The following is a 14,958-nucleotide window of genomic DNA, read 5'->3' as shown; positions in this document are numbered from 1 at the left end:
CTTTTATACTTCACCTATTTGCCCATCATTATAACACTGTACATAGCCATAATATGAGATATGAAATGTCTCTATAACTTTTGTGAGTGTATTGTGTAATGTTCATTTCTGATTGTTAAATTCACTTTTCCTTGTTATCTATTTCATTTGATTTAGCAATGTAAACATGTGTTGCCCATGCATAAAAAGCCTTTTGAATTGATTTGAGATGTTGTTTTATGATGTTTTAGAATGATCAGCTGATCATAAGGTTCTAGAATGATCCGCTAATCATAAAGTTCTAGAATGATCAGCAGATAATGATGTCCCAGAATGATCAGCTGGTCGTAAAGTTCTAGAATGATCAGCAGATAATTATGTCCCAGAATGATCAGCTGGTCGTAAAGTTCTAGAATGATCAGCAGATAATCATGTCCCAGAATGATCAGCTGGTCGTAAAGTTCTAGAATGATCAGCTGATCATAAGGTTCTAGAATGATCAGCAGATAATGATGTCCCAGAATGATCAGCTGATCGTAAAGTTCTTGAACATTCAGATAACAATGACTTCCTAGCACGTTCTAGCAAAACAGAGCTCTTTAAATAGAGTCCTCTGAAATAATGTTGTGTTTGTATAAAGCCATGAACCAAAAATTCAGTCAAAAAGAAAATAAAGCCAACTAAAATCAGTTACATCGCACATCCTGCGGTGTTTTTCATCACAATATATCCTGTGTTTTGTCTCAGTATCCATCAGGCTACTGTGACATGAGTGAATAGCTGGCTGTAGGGTGGGATTGAACACCCACACCAGTAGAAATCAAGCTTAAAGACAATGTCCAGAGCTTACCCATGATGTTGCACAACGATTTCATTCAATAAGTCATCGTTTTCGTCAAGGTACAATATATTTGGCGAGGTGATTGTTTTTCGACCCATGTTTTGTTTCAGGGCTGGGTTTTATTTTAACGTTACCACCCACCAGCACCTCTTTGTTTATTACTCAGTAACATCTTCCTCTCGGTGACTGAAATGAGCAAACCATCTTTGTGTACTTGGCTGCCCGAGTCATGGAACACATACAAACAGGGAGGGAAACTGGGCTTTTTGCACCTCCACTTTGATTTTACCAGAAATGTTTCTAAATCCATTGGAAAATGTGTAAATGTTCAGTCATTTTTTGAGTTAGTCTGTATTAAAAATATATATCTAACAATTTTATAAAATGTTATAATTGCATGATATTATGGGATTTCGCAAATCAAATCAAATCAAATGCTTGGTAAATAACTGGTTTAGACAAACAGTGAAATGCTTACTGATGGGCCCTTCACACAATGCAGAGAGAAACATTTTAAAATAATAACACGAGAAATAAATACACAACGAGTAATGATAACTTGTCTATATGCACGGGGTACCAGCACCAAGTCAATGTGCAGGGGTACGAGGTAGTTAAGGTCAGTAATGAGTCAATGTGCAGGGGTACGAGGTAGTTAAGGTCAGTAATGAGTCAATGTGCAGGGGTACGAGGTAGTTAAGGTCAGTAATGAGTCAATGTGCAGGGGTACGAGGTAATTGAGGCCAGTACTGAGTCAATGTGCAGGGGTACGAGGTAGTTGAGGCCAGTACTGAGTCAATGTGCAGGGGTACGTGGTAATTGAGGCCAGTACTGAGTCAATGTGCAGGGGTACGAGGTAGTTGAGGCCAGTACTGAGTCAATGTGCAGTGGTACGTGGTAGTTGAGGTCAGTACTGAGTCAATGTGCAGGGGTACGAGGTAGTTGAGGTCAGTACTGAGTCAATGTGCAGGGGTACGAGGTAGTTGAGGTCAGTAATGAGTCAATGTGCAGGGGTACGAGTTAGTTGAGGCCAGCTAAGAGTCAATGTGCAGGGGTACGAGGTAGTTGAGGCCAGCTAAGAGTCAATGTGCAGGGGTACGAGGTATTTGAGGCCAGCTAAGAGTCAATGTGCAGGGGTACGAGGTAGTTGAGGCCAGTACTGAGTCAATGTGCAGGGTACGAGGTAGTTGAGGCCAGCTAATAGTCAATGTGCAGGTGTACGAGGTAGTTGAGTCCAGTACTGAGTCAATGTGCAGGTGTACGAGGTAGTTGAGGTCAGTACTGAGTCAATGTGCAGGGGTACGAGGTAATTAAGGTAGTTATAGTGTATACATACAGTAAGGTAAGGTGAAAGTGACTAAGCTATGCAACATGATAGATAATAATTCTTTTCAGCGTTTATTCCACGTTGGTGGAAATAACGTTGATTCAACCAGTGTTTGCTCAGTGGGTTATAGTCACGTTACTTTCCCATCGTGAGAACCATTACTACGAGATGACTTGGCTTTTCCTTTACCGCAGCCGAAGCCTGCCAGCAGTCCCATTACAATGTAGAAAAACACATACGTATTATCAGCTTTTCTTTCAATAGTTATCCATGTTACTGTAGTTTCATCTTGTTCTTTCTAACTATTGACTTGTCGGTTTTTGTGGCCACAATTTAAAAGGGCCATGCCGAAACTTTGGAGGTAACAATAGACGATGAAGAGACAGATAACAGCAACAACAGATAACATTAGGTAACTAGATAATGTTAGCATGATAGCTAGCTACACTGACAGCTGTCAATGGCCTACAGTATTCGTTGATGTTTATCAACTCTACGTGGAAATTCCCACATCCAATTCGTGAATTACGTATCAGTATGCTTTCGTCAATCTTCGGATGTGGAACCTAAATGTGCATTTTATCTCTATGACAGGAAATTACGCCAAAATAGTGGCGGTAACTTCCTTGGGTATTTTGTAATGGATCTGTAGGTCTGGGGAGAAGTGTGGGGAGAGGCCTGAGGAGAGAGTGGAGAGAGAGAGGGCTAAGTGGACATCTGAGAGAGTGCACTGCAATATGAATCCTAGATGTCTCTGCACTTAGTTTGTACAGCCAACGACCGTTGTCATTTCACTGTCCAGTGATTCAATCATCTCTTCTTTCTATTCCTTAACTATTTACACAAACCTGTTTCATTTTTTCTCTCTCTCTCTCTCTCTCTCTCTCTCTCTCTCTCTCTCTCTCTCTCTCTCTCTATATATATATATATATATATATCCCCCCTATCTCTCCACCCCTCTCTCCCTCTTCTCTCTCTCCCCCCCTCTCTATCACTGCCACCCTCTCTTTCTCTCTGTCTCTCTCCCCCTCCTCTTTGTCTCGCTCCCTCCCTTCTTCCCTCCCCCTCCCTCTCTTCTTCCCTCCCTCTCTCCTTCCCTCCCTCTCTCTCTCCCTCTCTTCCTCCCTCCCTCTCTCCTTCCCTCCCTCTCTCTCTCCCTCTCTTCCTCCCTCCCTCTCTCCTTCTCTCCATCTCTCCCTCTTCTTCCCTTCCTCTCTTCTTTTCTCCCTCTCTTCTTCCCTCCCTCTCTCCCTCCCTCCCTCCCTCCCTCTCTCCCTCCCTCACTCTCTTCTCTCCCTCCCTCACTCTCTTCTCTCCCTCCCACACTCTCTTCTCTCCCTCACTCTTTTCTCTCTCTCACTCTATTCTCTCCCTCACTCTCGTCTCTCCCTCGCTCTCTCCCTCTTTCCCTCTCTTCTTCCGTCCCTCTCTCTCCCCCTCTCTTATTCCCTTCCTCTATCTGTTTGTAGATTTCCTTGGCTGTGAGTGTGGCAGGGCTCTTCCCTGGACTGTAGAGTAGGCTGTGAGCGTGGCAGGGCTCTTCCCTGGACTGTAGAGTAGGCTGTGAGCGTGGCAGGGCTCTTCCCTGGACTGTAGAGTAGGCTGTGAGCGTGGCAGGGCTCTACCCTGGACTGTAGAGTAGGCTGTGAGCGTGGCAGGGCTCTACCCTGGACTGTAGAGAAGGCTGTGAGCGTGGCAGGGCTCTTCCCTGGACTGTAGAGAAGGCTGTGAGCGTGGCAGGGCTCTTCCCTGGACTGTAGAGTAGGCTGTGAGCGTGGCAGGGCTCTTCCCTGGACTGTAGAGTAGGCTGTGAGCGTGGCAGGGCTCTTCCCTGGACTGTAGAGTAGGCTGTGAGCGTGGCAGTGCTCTACCCTGGACTGTAGAGTAGGCTGTGAGCGTGGCAGGCCCTGACTGTAGAGAAGGCTGTGAGCATGGCAGGGCTCTACCCTGGACTGTAGAGTAGACTGTGAGCGTGGCAGGGCTCTTCCCTGGACTGTAGAGAAGGCTGTGAGCGTGGCAGGACTCTTCCCTGGACTGTAGAGTAGACTGTGAGCATGGCAGGGCTCTTCCCTGGACTGTAGAGTAGACTGTGAGCATGGCAGGCCCTGACTGTAGAGAATCATTTATGGGATGTATGGTCTCTCTGGTGAGACAAGACAAGAAGAAGAAGAAATGAGATTCACCTTCATAGTGCACTATTTTTAACAAGGGCCTATAGGGAAACCCATATGGCTCTGGTTAAGGAAATGCACTTTATAGGGAATAGGGCTCTGGTCTAAAGTAGTGCACTATATAGGGAATAGGGCTCTGGTCTAAAGTAGTGCACTATATAGGGAATAGGGCTCTGGTCTATAGTAGTACCACTATATAGGGAATAGGGCTCTGATCTAAAGTAGTGTACTATATAGGGAATAGGGCTCTGGTTACAGGTAGTGCACTGTATAGGGAATAGGGCTCTGGTCTAAAGTAGTGTACTATATAGGGAATCGGGCTCTGGTCTAAAGTAGTGCACTATATAGGGAATGGAGTGTCATTTGGGACGCAAAGGAGATATGACAAGATTTTTCTGGGTTGCTCTGGTCTGATGTGAAACCACAAATTGGCCCCTCGTCGGTGCCCCCTGTGTACACAACAGAACTCATTAAAAATAGGCAGAGTTATTAAAAAGTGATGAAGCGAGGGAAGACTCTTCGAAGAGAAAAAGGGATTCTGTGTAATATTGGAGATGGAGGAGGAGAGAAGTACTTCAGACACAAATAACAGAACACAAGCTACAGAGAACTATAAGGGGATTAATGGGATGCTACGGTGAGAGAGAGAGAGAGAGGGAGAGAGAGAGAGAGAGAGAGAGAGAGAAAGAAAGAGAGAAAGCTCAATAGAGAGATAAAGCAATGGAAAGTCAGATTAGAGATGAGTTGTAGAGACTCTTTCCTGTTGAGTTTCTTTCCTTAGGGTTTGTTCTTCTGGAATACTAAACGCTATGCTGGCCTAAGATCTAAAGATATATGATCATAGTTTTGGAATATATACTGAAGCTATGTTACGTAAGAGCAAGTTGATTCAAATGTTTGAGTTGGTTTGAGTACGATGCTTTCAACAAAAACAAATGTTATTATCACAACTCAGGATATGACCCAGATGCAGACATGAGAGGCGGATAGTACACTTCTCAGATTATTTATTAGAAACACAGGACAGGCAAAGGGCAGGTCGAGGACAGGTAGAGGTTCGTGATCAGGTCAGAATCAGACAGGTACAGGACAGCAGGCAGGCTTGGAGTCAGGGCAGGCAGAGGTTCTTAATCAGGTCAGAGTCAGACAGGTACAGGACAGCAGGCAGGCTTGGAGTCAGGGCATGCAGAGGTTCTTAATCAGATAAGAGTTATTAAGCTGGTACAGGACGGCAGACAAGCTCGTGGTCCGGGCAGGCAGAATGGTCAGAACCGGGAAAAACTAACAAACAGAACTAGAGAAACAGGAAGGCAGGAAAGCACGCTGGTAAGACCTGACAAGACAAGACGAACTGGCAACAGACGAACGGCGAACACAGGTATAAATATACAGGTAATAATGGGGAAGATGGGCGACACCTGGAGGGAGGTGGAGACAATCACAAAGACAGGTGAAACAGATCAGGTTGTGACAGTTATCGGTTGGAATCCCAAAAGCATATGGTCATGGAAGCTTGCTAAATGACCATATCATAAAGTGATTCTCTTCAGAATAAAGGCTAGAAATGTGTCTTGAGATACTGTGTAGAAGTGTACTTTAGGAGATGGTTGATATTCTGGAACAGGTTAGTAGAAGTATACTTTAGGAGATGGTTGATGTTCTGGAACAGGTTAGTAGAAGTATACTTTAGGAGATAGCTGATATTCTGGAACAGGTTAGTAGAAGTGTACTTTAGGAGATGGTTGATATTCTGGAACAGGATAGTAGAAGTGTACTTTAGGAGATAGTTGATATTCTGGAACAGGATAGTAGAAGTATACTTTAGGAGATGGTTGATATTCTGGAACAGGATAGTAGAAGTATACTTTAGGAGATGGTTGATATTCTGGAACAGGATAGTAGAAGTATACTTTAGGAGATGGTTGATATTCTGGAACAGGATAGTAGAAGTATACTTTAGGAGATGGTTGATATTCTGGAACAGGATAGTAGAAGTGTACTTTAGGAGATAGTTGATATTCTGGAACAGGATAGTAGAAGTATACTTTAGGAGATGGTTGATATTCTGGAACAGGATAGTAGAAGTATACTTTAGGAGATGGTTGATATTCTGGAACAGGATAGTAGAAGTATACTTTAGGAGATGGTTGATATTCTGGAACAGGATAGTAGAAGTATACTTTAGGAGATGGTTGATATTCTGGAACAGGATAGTAGAACTATACTTTAGGAGATAGTTGATATTCTGGAACAGGATAGTAGAAGTATACTTTAGGAGATGGTTGATATTCTGGAACAGGTTAGTAGAACTATACTTTAGGAGATGGTTGATATTCTGGAACAGGATAGTAGAAGTATACTTTAGGAGATGGTTGATATTCTGGAACAGGATAGTAGAAGTATACTTTAGGAGATGGTTGATATTCTGGAACAGGATAGTAGAAGTATACTTTAGGAGATGGTTGATATTCTGGAACAGGATAGTAGAAGTATACTTTAGGAGATGGTTGATATTCTGGAACAGGATAGTAGAAGTATACTTTAGGAGATGGTTGATATTCTGGAACAGGTTAGTAGAAGTGTACTTTAGGAGATGGTTGATATTCTGGAACAGGATAGTAGAAGTATACTTTAGGAGATGGTTGATATTCTGGAACAGGATAGTAGAAGTATACTTTAGGAGATGGTTGATATTCTGGAACAGGATAGTAGAAGTATACTTTAGGAGATGGTTGATATTCTGGAACAGGATAGTAGAACTATACTTTAGGAGATAGTTGATATTCTGGAACAGGATAGTAGAAGTATACTTTAGGAGATGGTTGATATTCTGCAACAGGTTAGTAGAACTATACTTTAGGAGATGGTTGATATTCTGGAACAGGATAGTAGAAGTATACTTTAGGAGATGGTTGATATTCTGGAACAGGATAGTAGAAGTATACTTTAGGAGATGGTTGATATTCTGGAACAGGATAGTAGAAGTATACTTTAGGAGATGGTTGATATTCTGGAACAGGATAGTAGAAGTATACTTTAGGAGATGGTTGATATTCTGGAACAGGATAGTAGAAGTATACTTTAGGAGATGGTTGATATTCTGGAACAGGTTAGTAGAAGTATACTTTAGGAGATGGTTGATATTCTGGAACAGGATATTAGAAGTATACTTTAGGAGATGGTTGATATTCTGGAACAGGATAGTAGAAGTATACTTTAGGAGATGGTTGATATTATGGAACAGGATAGTAGAAGTATACTTTAGGAGATGGTTGATATTCTGGAACAGGATAGTAGAAGTATACTTTAGGAGATGGTTGATATTCTGGAACAGGTTAGTAGAAGTATACTTTAGGAGATGGTTGATATTCTGGAACAGGTTAGTAGAAGTATACTTTAGGAGATGGTTGATATTCTGGAACAGGATAGTAGAAGTATACTTTAGGAGATGGTTGATAATCTGGAACAGGATAGTAGAAGTGTACTTTAGGAGATGGTTGATATTCTGGAACAGGATAGTAGAAGTATACTTTAGGAGATGGTTGATATTCTGGAACAGGATAGTAGAAGTATACTTTAGGAGATGGTTGATATTCTGGAACAGGATAGTAGAAGTATACTTTAGGAGATGGTTGATTTTCTGGAAGAGGATAGTTGATCTATTATTCATCCGAGTGTGGTGGCTGGAAACACAGAGAAAATTATCACCAGAAGGGATGGGGGAAGGAGGAGGGGAGAGGAGCAAGAGAGAGAGAGAGAGAGAGAGAACGATAGAGGAGGGAAGAGGGAGACTAGTTTCTCTCTAGTTTGTTTGTTGCCATGGGACCCAGCATCCAGATGGACTGAGACATAGAAGCACCAGAGATGGACCAGAACACACACATATTTACTCTACCAACACTGCACAACAACACTACTGTGTGTGTGTGTGTGTGTGTGTGTGTGTGTGTGTGTGTGTGTGTGTGTGTGTGTGTGTGTGTGTGTGTGTGTGTGTGTGTGTGTGTATTGTCTGGACCAAATAAACATGCTTTTTCCAGCACTGTGTACATTGGGTAGTATTTTAAGCAATAGTAAAATAAACCGTAATCTACATCAACAACAACAAAGCTTTGATGTGGGGTTCATAGCATTAGATCTTTTGGCTTTGATCACAGACGAAGAATCGAACAAAAGAGGTGTGTGTGTGTGTGTGTGTGTGTGTGTGTGTGTGTGTGTGTGTGTGTGTGTGTGTGTGTGTGTGTGTGTGTGTGTGTGTGTGTCGGGAGTGGAACCTGCAGAAAGAGATAAAAGGAGAAAAGAGGAAAGGGGAGTGAGAGAGGGAGAGAGAGAGAGATGGAGAGAGAGAGAGTTATAGTTTTAAATAACCTTTATTGGGTCCTGGAACCCACAAAACGATAAACACTCGAAAAACATAGCAGATATCATGGGCATCTGAATCAGACCAAATGACCACTTCTACTGTAGACTTCCCAGGCTAACAAAGCCTTCTCCGGGGCGTCCAGGCTAACCAAGCCTTCCTAGGGGCGTCCAAGCTAACCAAGCCTTCCCAGGGGTGTACAGGCTAACCAAGCCTTCCCAGGGGCGTCCAGGCTAACCAAGCCTTCCTAGGGTCGTCCAGGCTAACCAAGCCTTCTCAGGGGCGTCCAGGCTAACCAAGCCTTCCCAGGGGCGTCCAGGCTAACCAAGCCTTCCCAGGGCCGTCCAGGCTAACCAAGCCTTCCCAGGGGCGTCCAGGCTAACCAAGCCTTCTCAGGGGCGTCCAAGCTAACCAAGCCTTCTCAGGGGCGTCCAGGCTAACCAAGCCTTCTCAGGGGCGTCCAAGCTAACCAAGCCTTCTCAGGGGCGTCCAAGCTAACCAAGCCTTCCCATGGGCGTCCAGGCTAACCAAGCCTTCCCAGGGGCGTCCAGGCTAACCAAGCCTTCCCAGGGGCGTCCAGGCTAACCAAGCCTTCCTAGGGGCGTCCAGGCTAACCAAGCCTTCCCAGGGGCGTCCAGGCTAACCAAGCCTTCTCAGGGGCGTCCAGGCTAACCAAGCCTTCCCAGGGGCGTCCAGGCTAACCAAAATAGTAAGGATTCTATCGTTTCCTTTTGTCATTAAGGCTTCAAGACCTGACAACTGCTCACGTGGATAGGATAATGCTATCCACCCGAAGGCTGTCCCATGATCTACTGTCCCAACAATGTTGTGAAGCTCTAGTTTACACTGAGTGTCTGACTCCCATTAGCACAGTCTTCTTCTCCTCATTGCTCTATTTCACCTTCATCCCCAGAAGAGAGTAGCAGCAGTGTATTGATTTCTGCAGGTCAGACCCTGCCTGACACACCTTCTGTACAGGATCATTGGGAGGCTGTTCTTTGTCCACCAAGTAGAAGCGATAACCTCCTGGGGCCTCAGCCAGATAGAGGTCCTTTCTAACCTCAGTGAGGGGCCAGCCAAGCCGATTAGCATTGCTGACAGCCTGGCTAGACTGCAGAGTCATTGCCTAGGCGATATTCTCCCACTCCATTATTGTAGATTAGTTCAGCCACAAAGTCATCATCCTCTGGACCAATGCCGACCATTGCCTTGCTCCATTTTCCATCATAAGGGCCCTTACAAGTAGCCTTACATCCTTCTTCAAACTCTTTGTGACACAAAATCTTCATGCCGAGCACATCTCGTTAAAAGGTTTGCCGTTTTGCTTCTGTCTCCCACTTTGAAAACGAAATGGAAGGCTCGCCTGAAAGCCACCATAACCCAACCCAAATCAAATCAAAGTGCATTTGTCACGTGTGCCGAATACAACAGGTGAAAGTGAAATGCAGTGAAATGCTTACTTACAAGCCCTAACCAACAGTGCAATTTGTAAGTAAAAAATAGGTATTAGATAAACAATAGATAAGTAAAGAAATAAAAAAACAGTAAAATAACAGTAGCGAGGATGTATACAGGGGGTACCGGGACAGAGTCAATGTAGAGGCTATATACAGGGTGTTACGGTACAGAGTCAATGTGGAGGCTATATACAGGGGGTACCGGGACAGAGTCAATGTGGAGGCTATATACAGGTGGTACCGGGACAGAGTCAATGTGGAGGCTATATACAGGGGGTACCGGGACAGAGTCAATGTAGAGGCTATATACAGGGTGTTACGGTACAGAGTCAATGTGGAGGCTATATACAGGGGGTACCGGGACAGAGTCAATGTGGAGGCTATATACAGGTGGTACCGGGACAGAGTCAATGTGGAGGCTCTATACAGGGGGTACCGGGACAGAGTCAATGTGGAGGCTATATACAGGGTGTTACGGTACAGAGTCAATGTGGAGGCTATATACAGGGGGTACCGGGACAGAGTCAATGTGGAGGCTATATACAGGTGGTACCGGGACAGAGTCAATATGGAGGCTATATACAGGGGGTACCGGGACAGAGTCAATGTGGAGGCTATATACAAGGTGTTACGGTACAGAGTCAATGTGGAGGCTATATACAGGGGGTACCGGGACAGAGTCAATGTGGAGGCTATATAGAAGGTGCTACCGGGACAGAGTCAATGTGGAGGCTATATACAGGTGGTACCGGGACAGAGTCAATGTGGAGGCTATATACAGGGGGTACCGGGACAGAGTCAATGTGGAGGCTATATACAGGGGGGTACCGGGACAGAGTCAATGTGGAGGCTATATACAGGGTGTTACGGTACAGAGTCAATGTGGAGGCTATATACAGGGTGTTACGGTACAGTCAATGTGGAGGCTATATACAGGTTGTTACGGTACAGAGTCAATGTGGAGGCTATATACAGGGGGTACCGGGACAGAGTCAATGTGGAGGCTATATACAGGGGGGTACCGGGACAGAGTCAATGTGGAGGCTATATACAGGGGGGTACCGGGACAGAGTCAATGTGGAGGCTATATACAGGGGGTACCGGGACAGAGTTAATGTGGAGGCTGTATACAGGGGGTACCGTACAGAGTCAATGTGGAGGCTATATACAGGGTGTTACGGTACAGAGTTAATGTGGAGGCTGTATACAGGGGGTACCGGTACAGAGTCAATGTGGAGGCTGTATACAGGGTGTTACGGTACAGAGTTAATGTGGAGGCTGTATACAGGGGGTACCGTACAGAGTCAATGTGGAGGCTATATACAGGGTGTTACCGTACAGAGTCAATGTGGAGGCTATATACAGGGGTACCGGTACAGAGTCAATGTGGAGGCTATATACAGGGGGTACCGGTACAGAGTCAATGTGGAGGCTATATACAGGGTGTTACGGTACAGAGTTAATGTGGAGGCTATATACAGGGGGTACCGGGACAGAGTCAATGTGGAGGCTATATACAGGGGGTACCGTGCAGAGTCAATGTGGAGGCTATATACAGGGTGTTACCGTACAGAGTCAATGTGGAGGCTATATACAGGTGGTACCGGGACAGAGTCAATGTGGAGGCTATATACAGGGGGTACCGGGACAGAGTCAATGTGGAGGCTATATACAGGGTGTTACGGTACAGAGTCAATGTGGAGGCTATATACAGGGTGTTACGGTACAGTCAATGTGGAGGCTATATACAGGTTGTTACGGTACAGAGTCAATGTGGAGGCTATATACAGGGGGTACCGGTACAGAGTCAATGTGGAGGCTGTATACAGGGGGTACCGTACAGAGTCAATGTGGAGGCTATATACAGGGTATTACGGTACAGAGTCAATGTGGAGGCTATTTACAGGGTGTTACGGTACAGAGTTAATGTGGAGGCTGTATACAGGGGGTACCGGTACAGAGTCAATGTGGAGGCTATATACAGGGTGTTACGGTACAGAGTTAATGTGGAGGCTATATACAGGGGGTACCGTACAGAGTCAATGTGGAGGCTATATACAGTGTGTTACCGTACAGAGTCAATGTGGAGGCTATATACAGGGTGTTACGGTACAGAGTCAATGTGGAGGCTATATACAGGGTGTTACGGTACAGTCAATGTGGAGGCTATATACAGGTTTTTACGGTACAGAGTCAATGTGGAGGCTATATACAGGGGGTACCGGTACAGAGTCAATGTGGAGGCTATATACAGGGTGTTACGCTACAGAGTTAATGTGGAGGCTATATACAAGGGGTACCGGTACAGAGTCAATGTGGAGGCTGTATACAGGGGGTACCGTACAGAGTCAATGTGGAGGCTATATACAGGGTGTTACGGTACAGAGTTAATGTGGAGGCTATATACAAGGGGTACCGGTACAGAGTCAATGTGGAGGCTGTATACAGGGGGTACCGTACAGAGTCAATGTGGAGGCTATATACAGGGTGTTACGGTACAGTCAATGTGGAGGCTATATACAGGGGGTACCGGTACAGAGTCAATGTGGAGGCTATATACAGGGTGTTACGGTACAGAGTCAATGTGGAGGCTATATACAGGGTGTTACGGTACAGTCAATGTGGAGGCTATATACAGGTTGTTACGGTACAGAGTCAATGTGGAGGCTATATACAGGGGGTACCGGTACAGAGTCAATGTGGAGGCTGTATACAGGGGGTACCGTACAGAGTCAATGTGGAGGCTATATACAGGGTGTTACCGTACAGAGTCAATGTGGAGGCTATTTACAGGGTGTTACGGTACAGAGTTAATGTGGAGGCTGTATACAGGGGGTACCGGTACAGAGTCAATGTGGAGGCTATATACAGGGTGTTACGGTACAGAGTTAATGTGGAGGCTGTATACAGGGGGTACCGTACAGAGTCAATGTGGAGGCTATATACAGGGTGTTACCGTACAGAGTCAATGTGGAGGCTATATACAGGGGGTACCAGTACAGAGTCAATGTGGAGGCTATATACAGGGTGTTACGGTACAGAGTCAATGTGGAGGCTATATACAGGGTGTTACGGTACAGTCAATGTGGAGGCTATATACAGGTTTTTACGGTACAGAGTCAATGTGGAGGCTATATACAGGGGGTACCGGTACAGAGTCAATGTGGAGGCTGTATACAGGGGGTACCGTACAGAGTCAATGTGGAGGCTATATACAGGGTGTTACGGTACTGAGTCAATGTGGAGGCTATATACAGGGTGTTACCGTACAGAGTCAATGTGGAGGCTATATACAGGGGGTACCGGTACAGAGTCAATGTGGAGGCTATTTACCGGGGGTACCGGTACAGAGTCAATGTGGAGGCTATATACAGGGTATTACGGTACAGAGTCAATGTGGAGGCTATATACAGGGGGTACCGGTACAGAGTCAATGTGGAGGCTATATACAGGGGGTACCGGTACAGAGTCAATGTAGAGGCTATATACAGGGTGGTACTGGTACAGAGGCAATGTGGAGGCTATATACAGGGGGTACCGGTACAGAGTCAATGTGGAGGCTATATAGAGGGGGTAGCGGTACAGAGTCAATGTGGAGGCTATATACAGGGGGTACTGGTACAGAGTCAATGTGGAGGCTATATACAGGGTGGTACTGGTACAGAGTCAATGTGTGGGGGCACCGGTTAGTCGGGATAATTGAGGTAATATGTACATGAATGTATAGTTAAAGTGTCTATGCATTGATGATAAACAGAGAGTATCAACAAAGTAAAAGAGGGGTTGGATGGGGGGACACACAATGCAAATAGTCCAGGTAGCCATTTATTTACCTGTTCAGGAGTCTTATGGCTTGGGGGTAAAAGCTGCTGAGAAGCCTTTTGGTCCTAGACTTGGCGCTCCGGTAACGCTTACCATGCGGTAACAGAGAGAACAGTCTATGACTGGGGTGGATGGGGTCTTTGACAATTTTTAGGGCCTTCCTCTGACACCGCCTGGTATAGAGGTCCTGGATGGCAGGCAGCTTAGCCCCAGTGATGTACTGGGCCGTACACACTACCCTCTGTAGTGCCTTGCGGTCATTCAGGATGCTCTTGATGTTACAGCTATAGGACATTTTGAGGATCTGAGGACCCATGCCAAATCTTTTCAGTCTCCTGAGGAGGAATAGGTTTTGTCGTGCCCTCTGTCTTGGTGTGTTTGGACCATTCTAGTTTGTTGTTGATGTGGACCCCAAGGAACTTGAAGCTCTCAACCTGCTCCACTACAGCCCCGTCGACGAGAATGGGGGCGTGCTCGGTCCCTGTAGTCCACAATCATCTCCTTTGTCTTGATTACGTTGACGGATAGGTTGTTATTCTGGCACCACCCGGCCAGGTCTCTGACCTCCTCTCTATAGGCTGTCTCGTTATTGTCGGTGATCAGGCCTACCACTGTTGTGTCATCTGCAAACGTAATGATGTATTGGAGTCGTGCCTGGCCATGCAGTCATGGGTGAACAGGGAGTACAGGAGGGGACTGAGCACGCACCCCTGAGGGGCTCCAGTGTTGAGGATCAGCGTGGCGGATGTGTTGCTACCTACCCTCACCACCTGGTCAGGAAGTCCAGGATCCAGTTGCAGAGGGAGGTGTTTGTAGTCCCAGGATCCTTAGCTTAGTGATGAGCTTTGAGGGCACTATGGTGTTAAACACTGAGCTGTAGTCAATGAATAACATTCTCAAGTAGGTGTTCCTTTTGTCCAGGTGGGAAAGGGCAGTGTGGAGTGCAATAGGTGGTGATTGCTGCATAAAATCCCCAGGACATTCACAGTATAAGGCAAGACTGC

General features: G+C 45.6%; 1 pseudogene; it reads right to left on the bottom strand.

The window, feature by feature from the left end:
• Positions 1 to 3,809: 3,809 nt before the first annotated feature.
• LOC115175399 (glyoxalase domain-containing protein 4 pseudogene) lies at positions 3,810 to 10,052 on the bottom strand (annotated as a pseudogene).
• Between the last annotated feature and the right edge of the window lie 4,906 nt (positions 10,053 to 14,958).

This window comes from Salmo trutta, chromosome 36, assembly GCF_901001165.1.
Source record: "Salmo trutta chromosome 36, fSalTru1.1, whole genome shotgun sequence".
Taxonomy (NCBI): domain Eukaryota; kingdom Metazoa; phylum Chordata; class Actinopteri; order Salmoniformes; family Salmonidae; genus Salmo; species Salmo trutta.
The sequence above is the reverse complement of the archived record's forward strand: the minus strand, read 5'-3'. Positions and strand labels throughout refer to the sequence as shown.